Source organism: Centrocercus urophasianus, unplaced genomic scaffold (genome assembly GCF_019232065.1).
Source record: "Centrocercus urophasianus isolate 14NV4802_14NV808 unplaced genomic scaffold, USGS_Curo_1.0 seq_15, whole genome shotgun sequence".
NCBI lineage: Eukaryota > Metazoa > Chordata > Aves > Galliformes > Phasianidae > Centrocercus > Centrocercus urophasianus.
The window spans coordinates 28,591,868-28,607,412 of NW_024884697.1; positions in this window are offsets into that span (position 1 = coordinate 28,591,868).

The window sequence follows — 15,545 nt, forward strand, 5'->3', positions numbered from 1 at the left end:
TCCTTAACTCTATTTTCTGTCTTGAAGTAAGACCAGCTAAAAGTTGTGTAAATGTTGTTTCTTCACATCAAATGACCTCTCTACAAAATGATCTTTAAATTCCCTTTCCAGAAGAACAGCATAGCTCTTTTAACAAAAGCACCTTTAACAAATGCAAACTTCAACAGGTACAATAAAGAACATTATTTTCTCTCAGCTTATGTTGATGCGTGGTGTCATTGATTTTGAGCTTTCAACTGGTATCAGCCAAAATAGAACCTTTTGTCTGAATCTGCTGCACTTTAGAAATCACAAATGGAAAGGAAAAATATATCAATGCCTCAATACATTTAATTTTTTCAAACTGAAGCCACAGCTCCCTTTCATTCATTTAACAAACTTTCTGCAGGCCCATTATCCTTCATATGTTTATACAGACTTCAGGGAGAACTGTGTCATTATTTCCTCCTGGTTTTGTTTCTCTGAGACTCACATGGACATAGCCATAAGTTTGAGCTACCTCCTAGTTTTATGGAAGACCAAGTCCTTGAGCTTTTAGTGCTGTATTTGTGAACCTAATGAAGTTGTTCTTGCATCAGGGCAATTCCAGATATGTATATAGACTGGGAGAAATCACTGATAAGGAGTTGCATTTCTCACATAAAGGATAGTTGAGAGCACTGGGCTTATTTAGCCAGGAAAAGAGAAGGCTCCAGGGAGACCTCGTTGTAGCCTTCCAGTACTTAAAGAGAGCTTATAAATAGGAGACCTATTTTTTGCACAGTCTGATAGTGATAGGACAACAGGAAATGGTTTTAAACTATGAGGGCTGCTCTGAAAATAATGCCTCCTATTTTATTATATCATTGAACACCACCAGAGGCAGATGCTGGTGGTATGAAAGTAGAGGTTGAACCTTCCCACCACTACTCATTCCATGTTGTTGCCGTATGACAGATGGCAGCAGAGGGGCAGTCTGACAGAATGGAGTCTGACATGGAAGTGCAGATGAAGTAAAGGTGTGTCAGTGAATACTCCACGTGGAAAAAAATGGCACTCACTGACATTCATCAACACTTCCTGAATGTTTACAGAGACCTACTTGTGGATGTGAGCACAGTGAGGCAGTGGGTGGTGTGTTCCTGTAGTGGAGACAGCAATGTGAAATACAAAACGTTCATCTCTGACCAAAATGCACAGCTAATGGTCGTGACTGAAGAATAGAGTTTTGTAGATGAGAATTTTCTCTATCAAATAGTGTTATTGTATCTGGTTTAGTTTCCGTGGGAATGAATAGAAGGCATTACTTTCTGAATTATGTACATAAAAAAGGGGAGATTTTGATTGTTCATTAGGAGGAAGTATTTTACTCAGAGTGGTGAGGCACTGGCACAGGCTGCACAAAAACATGGATGTCCCATCTCTGAAGGGACATTCCTGGCCCACTGTCACTCTGGTTCCCCAGAGATCCTGAGGCCTGAACGAATTTGATGTAACAAAGCAAAAAGGAGACCAAGGTTAAGCTTTAGGGTTCAACGTTGAACTAGGACTGGCTTGAACTTTAAAAGGATTAAATACAAAAATGTAGCACATATCTTGTTAGTATTCCACTGTTCTCTACCTGCATATGAAGGGTCTGCATTTACACACAAATTCCCTTTGTGAGTTGAGCTGCCTCTAGCTCTCCTCGTGGTGACATGTGGAAAATGGAATACTTGCATTTTAATTTTAAATTTCTTGAATTACTGGGGAAATAGGTCCTACTGAAAGCCAAGTACTTTGGATGCACTAAATGCTATATGCTATTGCTTTCTTGAAGCCAACTTCATCACCACGTTATAGGCAGTGATATAGCTATGAAAATGACCCTTCATAAACTCAGCCCTTTTAATACAGAGGTTTTACTAGAAAGCATGAATCAAACAAATTAATTCAGCGTCTTTTCGCCAAGAGGTGTCTCTCTCTGGGAAAAAAATAATGTGCAATAAACACTGTAAGTGGGATGGCCAACCAGAGCTAAATGGATAATTCTTATTTGGCATTCCTATATAATGAATTATTCACTTGGCAATCACAAGTTTTAATTATGTTTTAATAATCTTTTTTTCTGGATGTGATTGTGATATATTGTGCATATAAATAGGCAATCAATGCTTTCACTAATAATGTTTTCAATTTTATTAGTGAGTGAATTGCAAAAAGTAACTTTTTTTCGTCTATCTTGTAACTTTGAAGTTATTTTATTTGTACTGATATTGGCATTAAAAATTATCTGTTTTTTTAACATCTTCTAGGGTATTCACAGAGCTGATACCATTTCTACTGTCAGTTGATTTTCAACCAACTTGTTCTGCAACAGATATGAAGAGCTGTTTTATACAGTCATACAGGAAAACTAATTTCTCCAAAGGGTATGAAAGTGTAGTTGCCAGCTTTCTGTAAGCCAAACACCTTTTTTTGTGAGGATCAGCATAAGTCAGACTGACTGTAAATTTAGAACTCCTCCTTTATTCCCTGGATATTCTCCACATTTAGTGAGCACAATCAAAAGTAAGAACCACTTTAAGAATTTATAACTCTACTTGGCAGGTTTGGAGATGGAGGACTGTAAGAAATGCAGCAGAGCCAGCATGAGTTTAAAGCTTTACTGTGATAGATCTTACCCACAGAAAGTACTGCAAAGCTGTCAATAGCTGCTTGTAAACAGTAGAACTTGAAGTAGGGAAAACATGTTTTTTCCCTGTCAGAATTGCACAAAGCTGTGGCTGAGGCCTTCAACTGGCCTATCTATCTGGCTGATGTGAGAAATAAGATATTGATTTTTCTTATAGCAAACAATCAGAAAGTTTGAGAAGCCACAAAGCTAGCAAGCAACACTGTTTATTATGCTCGAAGTAAAGATGATGGAAAACTTCCACTATCACATATCTTTCTATTTACCAAATGCAACCTAATTCTGTTATTGACCAAAGAAATATAGAACAATGACTGCTAGAGTTGCTTCTGATGGGAACCAACACAGCTAGAAACTGGCTTACGTACTGTAGTTTTCCATGTTAAAAATAATATGTTCGCTGAAAGAAAATAATTTCTTTTTAAAAAATAAACTCTGGATTTGCAGTTTTTTCAGAATCACTCTATTAAATTAGAGCAATGGTTACTACTCTTTTCATCCAGTATACTTCAAATTATCAATCTAAGAACCCAGAATGATCTCTTATCTAGAAAAGCGTACAGAAATTGAAATCTTGATGGAAAAATTCTAATTAAGAAACTACGAGATAAAGTCAAGAGTACAGGTAAGAACTTGTGAGAAATGACAAACACGGTATACAACATAAGATCTCTAATTCTTTCCACTCAAAATCTACACGAGTCAAAGAAGAGAAGTCTGAAGATTTAGAAACATCAGTGGGAATGAGAAAGACATAACCTGCCTACAGTATTTGGCCTCAATAGAAAGTTTGCATTTTTTTGTCCCTGCTAGAGAGACCTAGTAGTTCAAGACTTTCTTACGAAATCAGAGAGCCCAGACAGCGGCAGTGTCCACTAGGAGATCTTCCAATGAGGGACCAGCACTCATATTGCAAGCATCTGTTCCTCTGACCAATGTTACTTCAGATAGCCTCTCAGCTTCTCTTCATTTAAATAAGTGTATAAACTGTTCTGTTTCAATTGTGGGTGCACTAGCAGTGAGATGGTCAACGCACCAGAAGCACTACCCACAGGAGATGTGCAAGCCCAGGTGAAGCTGCCCACCCCAGCCCTGCAAGCTGTGAAAAGCTTTGTTAGGAATGCTGAGGAAAACATGGTTGTGCTGCTGACAAGCATCTCCTCGAATCTTTCAAAGCAAGAATTCAAATGTGGGAGCTGCCCCTGTGGCACCCTGATAGATCAGTCTTATTTTCAGACAAGCTGAGGTCTGTGTATTGAGGCATCTCACAGGGGAAATGACCAGGACCCTAACTTACAACTCAGTACTGGGGTCTGTGTCAACCTGCGCCTTTTGGTGTTGAACACTACAGCTTCAGCTTTGGTCCATGACCCATAATGGTACAAAGGACTCCCCGTCCCCAGATTGCCCTGGGAATTTTCACCCAACCCAGCAACAATTCACAGGTGTGCACTGGAGCTTAGGGGCCCCTCCTTTGCTGGACTTCAGGACTGGATTTTCTCTTTTATGGAGGCAACTTCTCCTGCTGAGCCAAGGAGGAGTCAGGGCTTTCCCAGGATAAGGGAAGATAGAGCTGTTCCATTTTTTACCCAAAATACAGGGTCTATATCTGTGAATACTCCTTCCACTATGTTTTTCTGTTCAGGAGAGTACAATGTTTAGCTACAATCTATTCTGTCCTGGAAAACTTAGCAGAGGCTTAGCGATATCTTTGTGATGTCCTTATGAAACATTTCCATTTTGCTTCAAATATTCATTTTATCAGTATGAAATTCTGGCTGATTTTCAGTGCTGTTTCTTGCTAATACAGTTTATTACAACTGAAATCTAATGAGAGCTCTTTTCTGCAGACTCCCCTGTGGCAGGTAGCCACCGTAACTGTATGAGATCAGACTGAACCTCCCTCTAAGCCAACAGTCACCAGAACATCATCTAGTTGATGTCAGTGCCAGTGTGGAGATGGTAAGGAGTATTAGGTTACTTGACAAAGACAGTCCCCACGCACATACACAGAACACCACAGATGGGGGATATGAGCTGCTTGGCCTAACCAAAGCCTGTGCAGTCATGCCCGCAACTGATGAGCACTGCCTGTCCCAGCTTCTCACCAAACTTCACTTCCAGTTATGTCCCTGGGTGCAGGGCTATCTGGCCTGTGTTCGTGTGTAGGGGCTGAGTTCTGGAGTTGGCTGGGATGAGGGATCCAGTCTGTTTGTTTCAGATGTGAGCATATGTTTGTGTGTGTCTCAGCTGTATATCCAAGCAGTATATTAAAAAACATATCAGGACAATGTGGTTTCAAATGAACACTTCAATATGAAGTTCCCATAACCTTTGACCCAATGAAGGCATGCCAGGAAGTTTTCTTGCTATTTATGGAGCTTGTATTCCCCAATCTGATGTTGCCCGCTGCTACTGATTTGTGATGCCGACTTTTTTCTTCTTTTAGCCTTTAGATTCTAGCCTAGGAGCATATTTGTTCAACTAGGTTTGGGGTCATAAATAATTGAAATGCACTAAGAAATGGTAGTTTTGGCTGGCTGATTTATATAGTGAAGAGAGCAAAGCGGTTACGACCTTCTGGCTCTAACTTTGACAAGCATATAATTGGGAGACAAGAAAGAGGCTCAAAAGCATGCCAGTACATGGAAAACCAGCCACTTTTGCTTATGAAGACATGATGGTGTAAATTGCCTCTCCTGCATGCAATGTCTAATCTGTTTATTCATTTTTTAACAATCCTACTGGCTTTTCCACATTGCTGAATATTCCTTGATGTCTTGTTTGGTTTTGTTAGATTTTTGTTCAGAGAATATGACAGCAACACAAGCAGGAGTGAAATCATTGTGTGTACAGTGCCAGAAACCTCCCAAGAACACACAGGGAAGGAGCAGGGAAAAGGAAAAAAGAATAGGAAAAATGCCCAGGCTGAGCTTTTGGTTCAATTTCTCTTCCATTAGTGACCCTTAAAGAGAGACAAAGATCTCTTCACACTGAATTTGATCACTACCACTGAAGTAGAGGAAATTCCTTTGGTTGTATTCCTGGTCATTAGGACGTCTGGGTGAATTCGTGCTCTCTGTGGGGTTCACTCGTTCTAATTCTTCCATGTTAGTGAAAATTAGTTATGATCAGAAAGGAAGGGTCAACGTCCTTACCTGTCGCCTGTCACCTAAATCTACTGTTAACTAAATCTGGGAAGGAATCTACTTAGGTAATCAAGCCACTAGGATGCCACTGGTTCTGAACATCTGTGCTGATGCAATGCTTTCCACTACTTTATTATTTATGGAGACAAATTTAGCTCTACTTTAAAATACATTGTTGTCTTTTTTGGGGGAAAAAAAACAAAAAACAAAACAAAACAAAAACAACACAGTGCATTAAGCATGAATTGTATGGAATTTTTTGTACTGGTACATCTTGATGCATACTATCAAATGCACTTTGTATCAGTCCTTGCAGCCCTTACACTCAATTTTTTATTAATGCTTCCCTTGTAATTCTATATTTGTTTCCAGAGTAGATGGGGAATAAAATGGGAGTTCTCCAATGACTAATATGACATTTTTGAGTTCTCATGGATGTTAACAAAAGACTGCGCACTCCAGTGAATAAAAGCTATTTACTGCGTTAAAAATGACACTGAAATTGCATCCCATGTGGATCTTTTTTATTATTATTAAAGTCGTTCATTAAATGCTTGTTATTTCCAGCAAAGCAATATTTTCAAAAAGATTAAGCAGTTCATAAATGAACAGGATAAGTTCATGATCAACTGTCATTCTGTAGTTTGATTATCTATAAGTCTGTGTGAGCAGTGCTGATGGCCTCTTGTCATTGGGCCCTCGGTCTGTAGTGCTCAGCTTTCTAAGCCTCTAACCAAGGAAGATGTGAACACCCAAACCATAGGGCTTGGGGGACACTTCTTCCCACCCACCTCATATCTCAAAGCCACTGGATGTCCAGGAATCCATGAGTCCTGGGCAAAAAGAGACCGAGATGTACGTGCTCAAGGCTATGGCACCTTGAGGCAGATGGTTGGTTTGGTGGTGGGGCAGAGGTGGTGGCCAGGCTGAGGAAGAGACATCCTGAGCTCTGCCAGGCATTTCACTGCTATGGCAGTGGGGTGGCATTGACATTTACCAATTCTTCTCACAATGAAGGAAAGAGCCGGGCTCAAACCCACATGACATGACTTACACTTCAGGGTCACCTAGAAGGACACTGAAATATGCCACTGTGATACAGCTTGGCTGAGTATGGCTTTTATTTAGACAAGTAACTCCATCTTGTCCTAAGAAATCTTTGAAATAAAGCTTTTACATCATTTATTCCACTTCTCTGGATAATTACAATGTTGAAGAAAATAGTTCAGCAACAAAAATTCCCAAGTTCTGTTCATTGTTTTTCAGGTTGAACATTTTCTGACACCTACCTTGTGGATTCAGGCCATGACAAATAACATTGTTTAAGCACAGCCTTTGGTTTGACTTACAATGTCACCATCCCACATAAAAAAGTGTTGCCAGTTATAAGAACACACATTATTCAAAAATCTTCTATATGTGTTTTCATTAAATACATTGAAAAAAATATTTAGTGCTTTAATGGGAATATATATATCACTGTAATATAGGCCAGTTATGAAAGAAATATAGATTTGAATTATTGTTACTGTGCAGAAGTAAAGGTAAAAGTGATTGAAAAAATTATTTATACATATTCAGAGTTAAAAGGTAGTTTTGTCCCAGAATTATTATAAATGAGCTTTCCACTGCTTCAGAGTAGAGGTGTTGTTTTTTGTTTTTTATTTTTTGTTTTCTTTTTTTTTTTCCTTCTGGATTTGAAGCTATTATTGTGACCAGAAAGAAGGGAGGGAAATTATACAGTCATACAAATAGGATCAAAATTTGTTCCATTTGAACTTTAGCCTATGAACTAAATAAGATACGGATTAGCTCAGGCTACAGATCTGAGCAGACATAGGAAATGTCAGCAATGTTAATGAGCGAGCAGACATTTATCAGGGAGCTGCTGTGAAAGTAATCTTCTTGCTGAGCCATTGAAGATAGGCAACCAGGTTGCACATGTAATTGGGGGCACCATGCGCACAATGAGGCGGAACAGACCTCTCTTTTCACAGAGGCAGTGCTACAGTCACATATATGCAAGTCATTCTGTTTCTTTGTGTGCGTAATTTTGTGCATGGCTGCCCCTAACTGTGCAGTGTTTGAGGGGCTGCACTGTATCAAATGGATCCTTTCATCTGCAACACCTAAAGGGACGCAGCTAGAGCATTCTTGACGCTACCAACACCCAGCTCCCTCACAGGACCAAAATAGCTTCAAAACAGATTTGGCTTTATTCTTTGTGCCTCAGACAAACAAAATAGACCAACTATAGTCAGTGTCATTTTCAGTTTGTGTATATTTTTAGCTTCTTTGAACATCATCCCTGGGGAGAAAGGGATGGGAGGAAGACCGTGTTTGAATCATGCCAGATAGGATGTGTAAGGGCTCAAAGGCCCTGCAAAACAAAGAAACAAACAGCATGGGCTTATCTAAGGTTAATAGGAATCCTTCATTTAACATGTACATAAATATTTTAGGGCCTGGGTCCCTCCACGAGGCAAAATCTCTGCTGACTTTCCTGGGATTCATTTACATCACAGCTGAGAGGAGGTGACAGCATCCATCAGCTGCTCCTCCATCACAGCTGGTCCCATGCTCAGGTGTGCTCCATCAGCCATGCCATGTGCTTAAAGCTCAGAGCCAGAAATCCCTCAGTCCAGAACACTCCTTCATCCTGAAGTTTTCCTTTAATGACTGATCTATATCTGCTCTGTTCAGTGGCTGCCTTGTCAGGATTTTCAGGTACAGCATTTAGCAAATACACTGTAAATTCACATCTATGTTTTCCTCTGATCTTGATCTTGCTAAACTCAGAGAGAAAATTTATTACCTAATTCACGTGAAACCAGTCTGTCTATTTTGTTTTGTACATGAAAAGCATCTTGGTTACAGTGAAAAATGTGCTTCTCTGTATTGTGATTAATGTCCGTGTGTCTGTTTTGAGTCACACCATGCAGAAAATGGCTGCAGTTGACCTTGTATTGATTGATCGTTCAGAAATACTTGTAAAATGCATCAATGCAAAGATGCTGGAATGTAATAAAGCACAGAAAATATTTCAAATGCATAATGAAACACAATTTTAGCTTTACCCTTAAGTGCACTGTGCCAAATTCAGCTCTCTTTAGGAAGAGAGGTAGGTCTGCTGCTGCTGACCAGGTGTACCTGAGGATGTAAGAGATGGTAAGAGATGAACCAGGGCGAACTTCCATCCTTTACTTGATGCTGTAAGATATTATGCTGTTAACATCAGTGTCTCAAAGCTTATTGGGGACACAGATGAACTTGTTCAAGTCCAGTCCCCCCCACCCTGAAGGGAGGTTGTGATGAGGGGTTTGGCCTCTTCTTCCAGGCAACAAACAGTACCCAAGGAAATGGCCGCAAGTTGTACCAGGGGAGGTTCAGGTTAGACATAAGGAAGAACTTTTCTCTCAGAGGGTGATCAGGCACCGGAATGGCTGCCCAGGGAGGTGGTGGAGTCACCGTCCCTGGCAGTGTTCAAGAGGCATCTGGGAGAGGAGCTGAGAGATGTGGTTTAGTGCTTGTGGTAGCAGTGGTAATGGGAGGACGGTTGGACTAGATGATCTTGCAGGTCCTTTCCAACCTTGAGATTCTATTTTATATATGAATCTTAAATTCTAACATCTGAAAAATGTTAAATGCAACAGGTGAGAAACTGTGTGCTATTAACCACTAGGAAGTTATTCAAATACATGGAGCATACAAAAATGATTTGAAAGATGCATGAATGGTGAAAACATGCTGCAGGAGAAATAAAAAGATCGCTCAAACGGGCTATATGAAAGTCTGGGTATCTGTAGCTTTGCTGAAAATTGATGAAGCATTTCAAAGTTTGGTGTGATTGAGGGATTTAGATCTGCAGGAATGAGGGTGCAAATTGACCTTTTGAGATGCAGGTTTTAGAAGTAGTTTCTGTCTGGCTTGTTGAATTTTTGGTGGTGGTTTGTTTCTGTTTGGTTTTTGCTGTTGTGGTTTTTTTGGGTTTTCTTTTGGGGGGGGGAAAAGAAAAAACAACTTTGATTTCCTATAATCCTCATTCAGAAGGAAAGAAAGACCAAAGATAATTAGGATTTCAGCAGCAACTTTCTCAGTCTGGCTCAAGTCCCAAAGCAATAGAAAATACAGATGATTTTGAACTGGCAGAATTAGGGCTAAAGTAAGAATTTGTCCAAACTCAGTGATGTTAATCATACAGTTACCAGTAAGCACAAGAAATGTACAGTGGAAATGTCTATTTTGGGCTTTGTAAAAGGATGATTAACACTGGCTGAAGCCTTTAAAGCAACCCAACCAATCTCCATCACAAGAAGTGATGTAAACGTAAGAAAGTTTGAAAGCGTAACAAAATGAAATGATCTGTCATGGGAGCCGTCAGTACTGTGCTGAGGCAGGCCAGCCCTGAAAGTGATCTGCCAGGAGTTCACCTCAGTGCCCACAGATGAGAAGAGGGAACAGCGTATAATTTTCTGAGTAAAACAGCAAGCAGGGTGTAATGTAGTTACACAACCCAGTCTGCTGCCTTTTCCCCACCGTTTGCAGCCAAAAGAAGGCAACCCAATAGCTGTGTGGTGAAGGAGTTAATTTGCTGTGAGAAGGGTGTCAGAGGCAGTGCTCTTGCTGCTGGGGCCAGAGGGCAGGAGCTGCCTGTGGCAGCCAGGATGGGTTCAGGTGTGGCCTGCCTTTCTGCTGAGCTGGGCTGCTTCTGGGGGGATCACAAGCTCTGTGGGTTCCAGCTGTTTCTCCTTTGAAGGAAGCATCGGCTGAGCAGCCTCTCAAGTTTACCAAGTGGAGAAACTGAATTATTTCTTCTTCTCCTGCTGTGTTTTTCACAAGAGCATCAGAGAACATCAGACATAATCATTACCCAGAGGAAACTTAAAATGGCAATAGCGGGCTAATTAAAAAAGGATCATTTAAGCTGTAGATACATTACCCCTTCACATTGCTACTGGCAATGTCTATAAGGCCATATTCTCATAGTGTCTGCTTTAGATAAGCTTGAAAGTCAGTTTGTCAGCTGCCTGACCAGGCAAGTCAGGGGCAGAGGGTTCCTGCTCCAGTGCAGGCACTGACAGCCAAGCGTTGTCCATAGGACTTGCAATGAAACCAGGATTTCTTGCCTTGCGTGTCTTCAAGAGGAGTCAGTGTGAGCGTGGATGAAATGCTGCTCCTGGCTCTGGGGCCAGTGCCCACAGCTGCCCCAAGGAGGGCAGGAGGCACCCACTGCAACCAGGACCAACTGTGGGAGAAAACTGGACGTTGTGATTGCTCTAAATATTTTTGTTTTCATTTTTATCAAAGTAGTCAAGAAGATAAACAGGAAAGGGCTTTGACATGCTAAGACAGATGAGATATTCAAAAGCAGCATCAGCTGCAGACTTTCTCGTAATAATGCAGCCATCCAAAAAGCTACATCCCTCTTTTTTTTTTTTTTTTTTTTTTTTATCATGTCAGTGGTCATTAAGAGCAGGTATTTGTGATTTTACTGGTTGTTTTCTCTTTTGTTCCTCACGCCAATGAATAAAGTTGCATTCCCTCCCCACCATGAAATTGCACTTGAGTCAGTACATTGTTTCTGCTGTTCTATTTGGATGGATGTTCTAGCTGTGCTGATGCACTTCTGCTTATTTTGGTTTTTAACGTGACTCAGTCCTAAAATAAGTCCTTAAAAATTTTCTTTTACAATTCCAAGCAATGCTGTTGATACTTAAATGACATCTGAGGAAATGTACTTCAAGTCTAAAATAGTAAAATGAGATTACTGATAAAAACTGATTTTAAGATGAAGAACAGTAATTGAGTTAGGCTCTTTTATGGATGAAAAATTATGTGATCAATAGATTCTTACAGTTTGAAGTAATTAAAGTTTCACATTAGAGACCCAATGTATGAACAGATGAGTAGAATGAAGGGTGAAAATCTGTTATATTAAATAATGTCTCTTTGGCATTTTCCAGACTGCAAACTGGCAGTAAGAAAATACTGATTAGTGTAGATCTAGATGTGTAAGTGATGTTAACAACCGATAATTTAAATATATACATAAATGTTGTTTTTTTAATTAGAATGACAATTGTGAAAACAAACAAACAAAAAACAAAAGAAAGAAAAAACTCAAAAGCGAAATATTGACATACTAATGACTATTCACATGGACAGGAGTTTACAACATGGTCTTTTTCCTTGCAGGCCCTCTCTAAATCTCTTCTTAGTGAGAAACCCAGCTATGCTCTTTGTCTTTCCTCCTAGGGCAGAGATTTGGCCACCACACTAAAGCAACAAGAAATTTTACATTTTTAATTAGTAGTTAAAATAGCAACAGAGGAGCTTGCTGAGGTTGTGAACATGTGGAACATGGTGGCACTGCTGCTCTGGTTCAGGCAGAAGATGCAGCTGCAGTGGGACCTCCCTGGGACCACAGTGGGACCACAGTGGAACAGCTGTTTCTCCACAAGCTGTGCACTCAGCAGATGCCACAGCTGCTCAAGTCTTCCTACTTACTTTCTATTCGTATTACTCTGAAACATTTCCTTAAATATGTGGCAAAAGCTATCTGGTGACTTTGAACTTAAATTATTAACTGGTCTGGGGACAAGTTAAACTGCATTTGCCTGTAAGTTAGTCTCACCATTAAAAAATAACTAGCTGAACTAAAGCTACTGCTATTTTTGTCTGAGAAAAGGAGGGAGGCCATGCAAGCTGAGTGCTGCGCTGAGTGCATGCATGCTGAGTGAATGCACAGGGACTCGTGCACTTCGGAGAAGACCCACAAGTTCAGTCTGCCCAGAGCGTCCTGACTGGAACACACACACCAACCACCCACTCCAGGTGAGACTCCCCATGGGCATGGAGAGAGCTCAGGAGCTGCCCCATCCACCTCTATATCTGAAGCTTTTGCTGTTGTGTCTACTTTGTGGAAAGCCTATGCTGGTACTGACTGTGGGCAGCTATACAGGGCTCCCCACCTAAATATCCACTTCTTCATTCCCTAGAAAGAAGCAGTGCATTTCAACTGTGGCTAAACGACCATATTCCACCAGTTGGGCTGGAAAAGTTGGATGATAGAGCAAAGGCATGCTGATAAGGAGGCTTGAGGCAGCCAGACCTCTGTTCTTTCCCCAGCCAGTTTTTGAGTGCTAGAAGTAGGCAGCAGCACAGCTAGTTCCCTTTTCTACAGCTTACCAACACTGCTGCTTTTTGTCATCCTGTTTCACCCCAGCACTGAATTCAGCATTGTAACTGAAGACATTTCTGCCTTTGTATCTGTAAGTCAATTACCTTAGGCCACTTTCTCTGCAGAGAGGTGACAATTCCTTTATGGAAGTTATTGAATTCTACTACAGCAAACAGTGTATCAATAATGAAAGGCCACTAAAAGAACACAATGTACTTACACTGTTCAGAAATACAGAAATAGAATATATATTTTTTATGGACTGTATTATCTGGTGGACATTTAGGCCTTCAAATTAGACATAAATTTTTAATAATACATAGATTTATTTTTCAAATAAAATGGAAAACGTGCTACTAATTTGTGGCTTGACTGAACAGAATGGAGATAAGGAAGGGGGAGGGTGAAAGTGGATGACAGCGAAGGTCACCAAGATGTCTCATTGGACTTTGTTGACCTTTAGAACTCCCATCTGATTAGTAACCTTGAACACTGATAAATTAGACAATGTTCACACACCCCATTTCCATTTTTTATTCAGCAGAGATTTCCAGCTTTGTTCAGCAAGGTAACTTCTGCTCTTCACATACACGTGGCACTGTCTCTCCAAGGTTTACTTATTATGTTATGTTTCAATCCTTGGCTTTTAAGCCTGTTTCTTTTTGTATTGCACTGCGCTTCATAAACCTGCAATAGCACAAAGTTCTCAGGTCACGGTAGACAACAAAAGGAGAGAGATGTTTATTTTCCATCTATCCATATTTTTAGTTTTGAATAAATGCTGGGATTACGTACTGGTTTTCCGGTACTCCACTTCCAGGGAGTGACTCATATGTTACAAATCTAAATTCGGTGTCAGGGGATGCACCAAACCAAAGCAAGGGCAGGCATACTTGCCTCACCCATAGCTTACCTTTCCCTACACCCAAAATAGTGATGCTCACAGCTGTGACTGCTCTTCCTTCTGCCCACTCCACTGGTTTCAGTCAGTGCTTTCTGCACCATGCAGCAGTGCGTGAGGATTTTGTGCTTGAAAAATGTTCAGTCTTCTTTGTATCTTTCAAAATCATAAGTCTGGTTTTCATGTATTCCCTGCACCTTTCTTATTCTCTTTCTTTAATGAAAGTGAATTGCAATTTCTAAACAGTAGCGCTGTCTGTTAAACCTTTTCTCAGAAATAGGTGTGCAGCTGCCACTGAAATCAACGGGAAATGTACCTCTGTGGCTGAGGACAAAACATGACCTCTGAGCAATTGCTAGCAGGCAAGAAAACACCGCACAGAAAGCAGCCTCCTTTTCAAGGAGCTTAAGAAATATTGATTGCAGCTTGCCAGGAACTGGACAAAACAGTAAATCCCTTGACTACCTGTTATTTATGGACAGAGTGAGGAAAAAGGTTTGTTTGATTGGAATAATCTTCATAGTTTTAATGATCCAGTGTAAGCTATCAATGAGATTTTGCAGGATTTCTTAGATTTTTAGTGTCATTGCTTTGTTTGTGCTGTTTGCATCCAAAGGCCTAGGATTTCCTGTATCCCCCTGCTTCAGAAATATGCAGTAATTGATAGACACCTGGGCTCAAGGAGATAATAGAATCACAGAATCATTTGAGTTGGAAGGGAACCTTAAAGGTCACCTTGTCCAACTCCCTACAGCGAACAGATACATGGTACATGAAGTTGCATGGCATTCCTTTCATCTTCTGTATATGAAACACTACATGGTAGCATTTGGGGAATGACTTGGAGGGAAAATACTACAGTTTTGTTAAAAACAAGTGCATAGATTTCCCTCATAATCTCTTATTATGTGAGGGAAGTTTAGCCTGTGACAACTGAGAAGGTAAGAGAGATGCTAAGACAAGAAATGCACATTGAAAATGTGACTACTAAAGCACTGTTTAAAGGGATGGTGCCATTTGGGGCAATTTCCTCCTCTTCTGTTTTGTTTTCACTTTTTGTGATGAATTCCTTATGTATTCAGCCTTTTCAGTCCTTAATTTCTAAGCACTGCTTTATTCTTTATGTCTCTTCCAGAATAAAATGGTCATGCAGCCTCTTTTATTTATTGTCCCAATAGCGCAGTAATGAAAACAGAGCTTGCATATTGAAGTGATCCCCATGCATTAAGATACTTTACACAAACAACTGAAACAGCTGTGGAGCTTATGGAGAAACAAACCTGCCTAGGGCAGCTGGAGAGAGCAAGAATCTAGAGAGCATCCCTTTTGTCTGAACACAGATGTAAGTCACACAGAAATGGTCTGTACCCACTCTGGGTGGCAGCATCTCACTGGTATGTAGAGTCAGACCTTTGGGCGCATAAATTGTTCTGTTGAATCCATTGACTCACACGCATGAAGTTAATAAGATAAGAAATGACAGGCATAGGGTTGTGCTGGGCAAAAACTCCCACATGCTCCTTTCTAATTCTAGTATTCCTCTCTGTGTGGAGGAACAGTAGAATTGCCCAGCTGCCCAGGCATGATAACAAAGGATTAAAAACAACGACACACATGAAAAAAATGATACCCTTGAAAAAGAAAGAGGACACAAACAGAAAC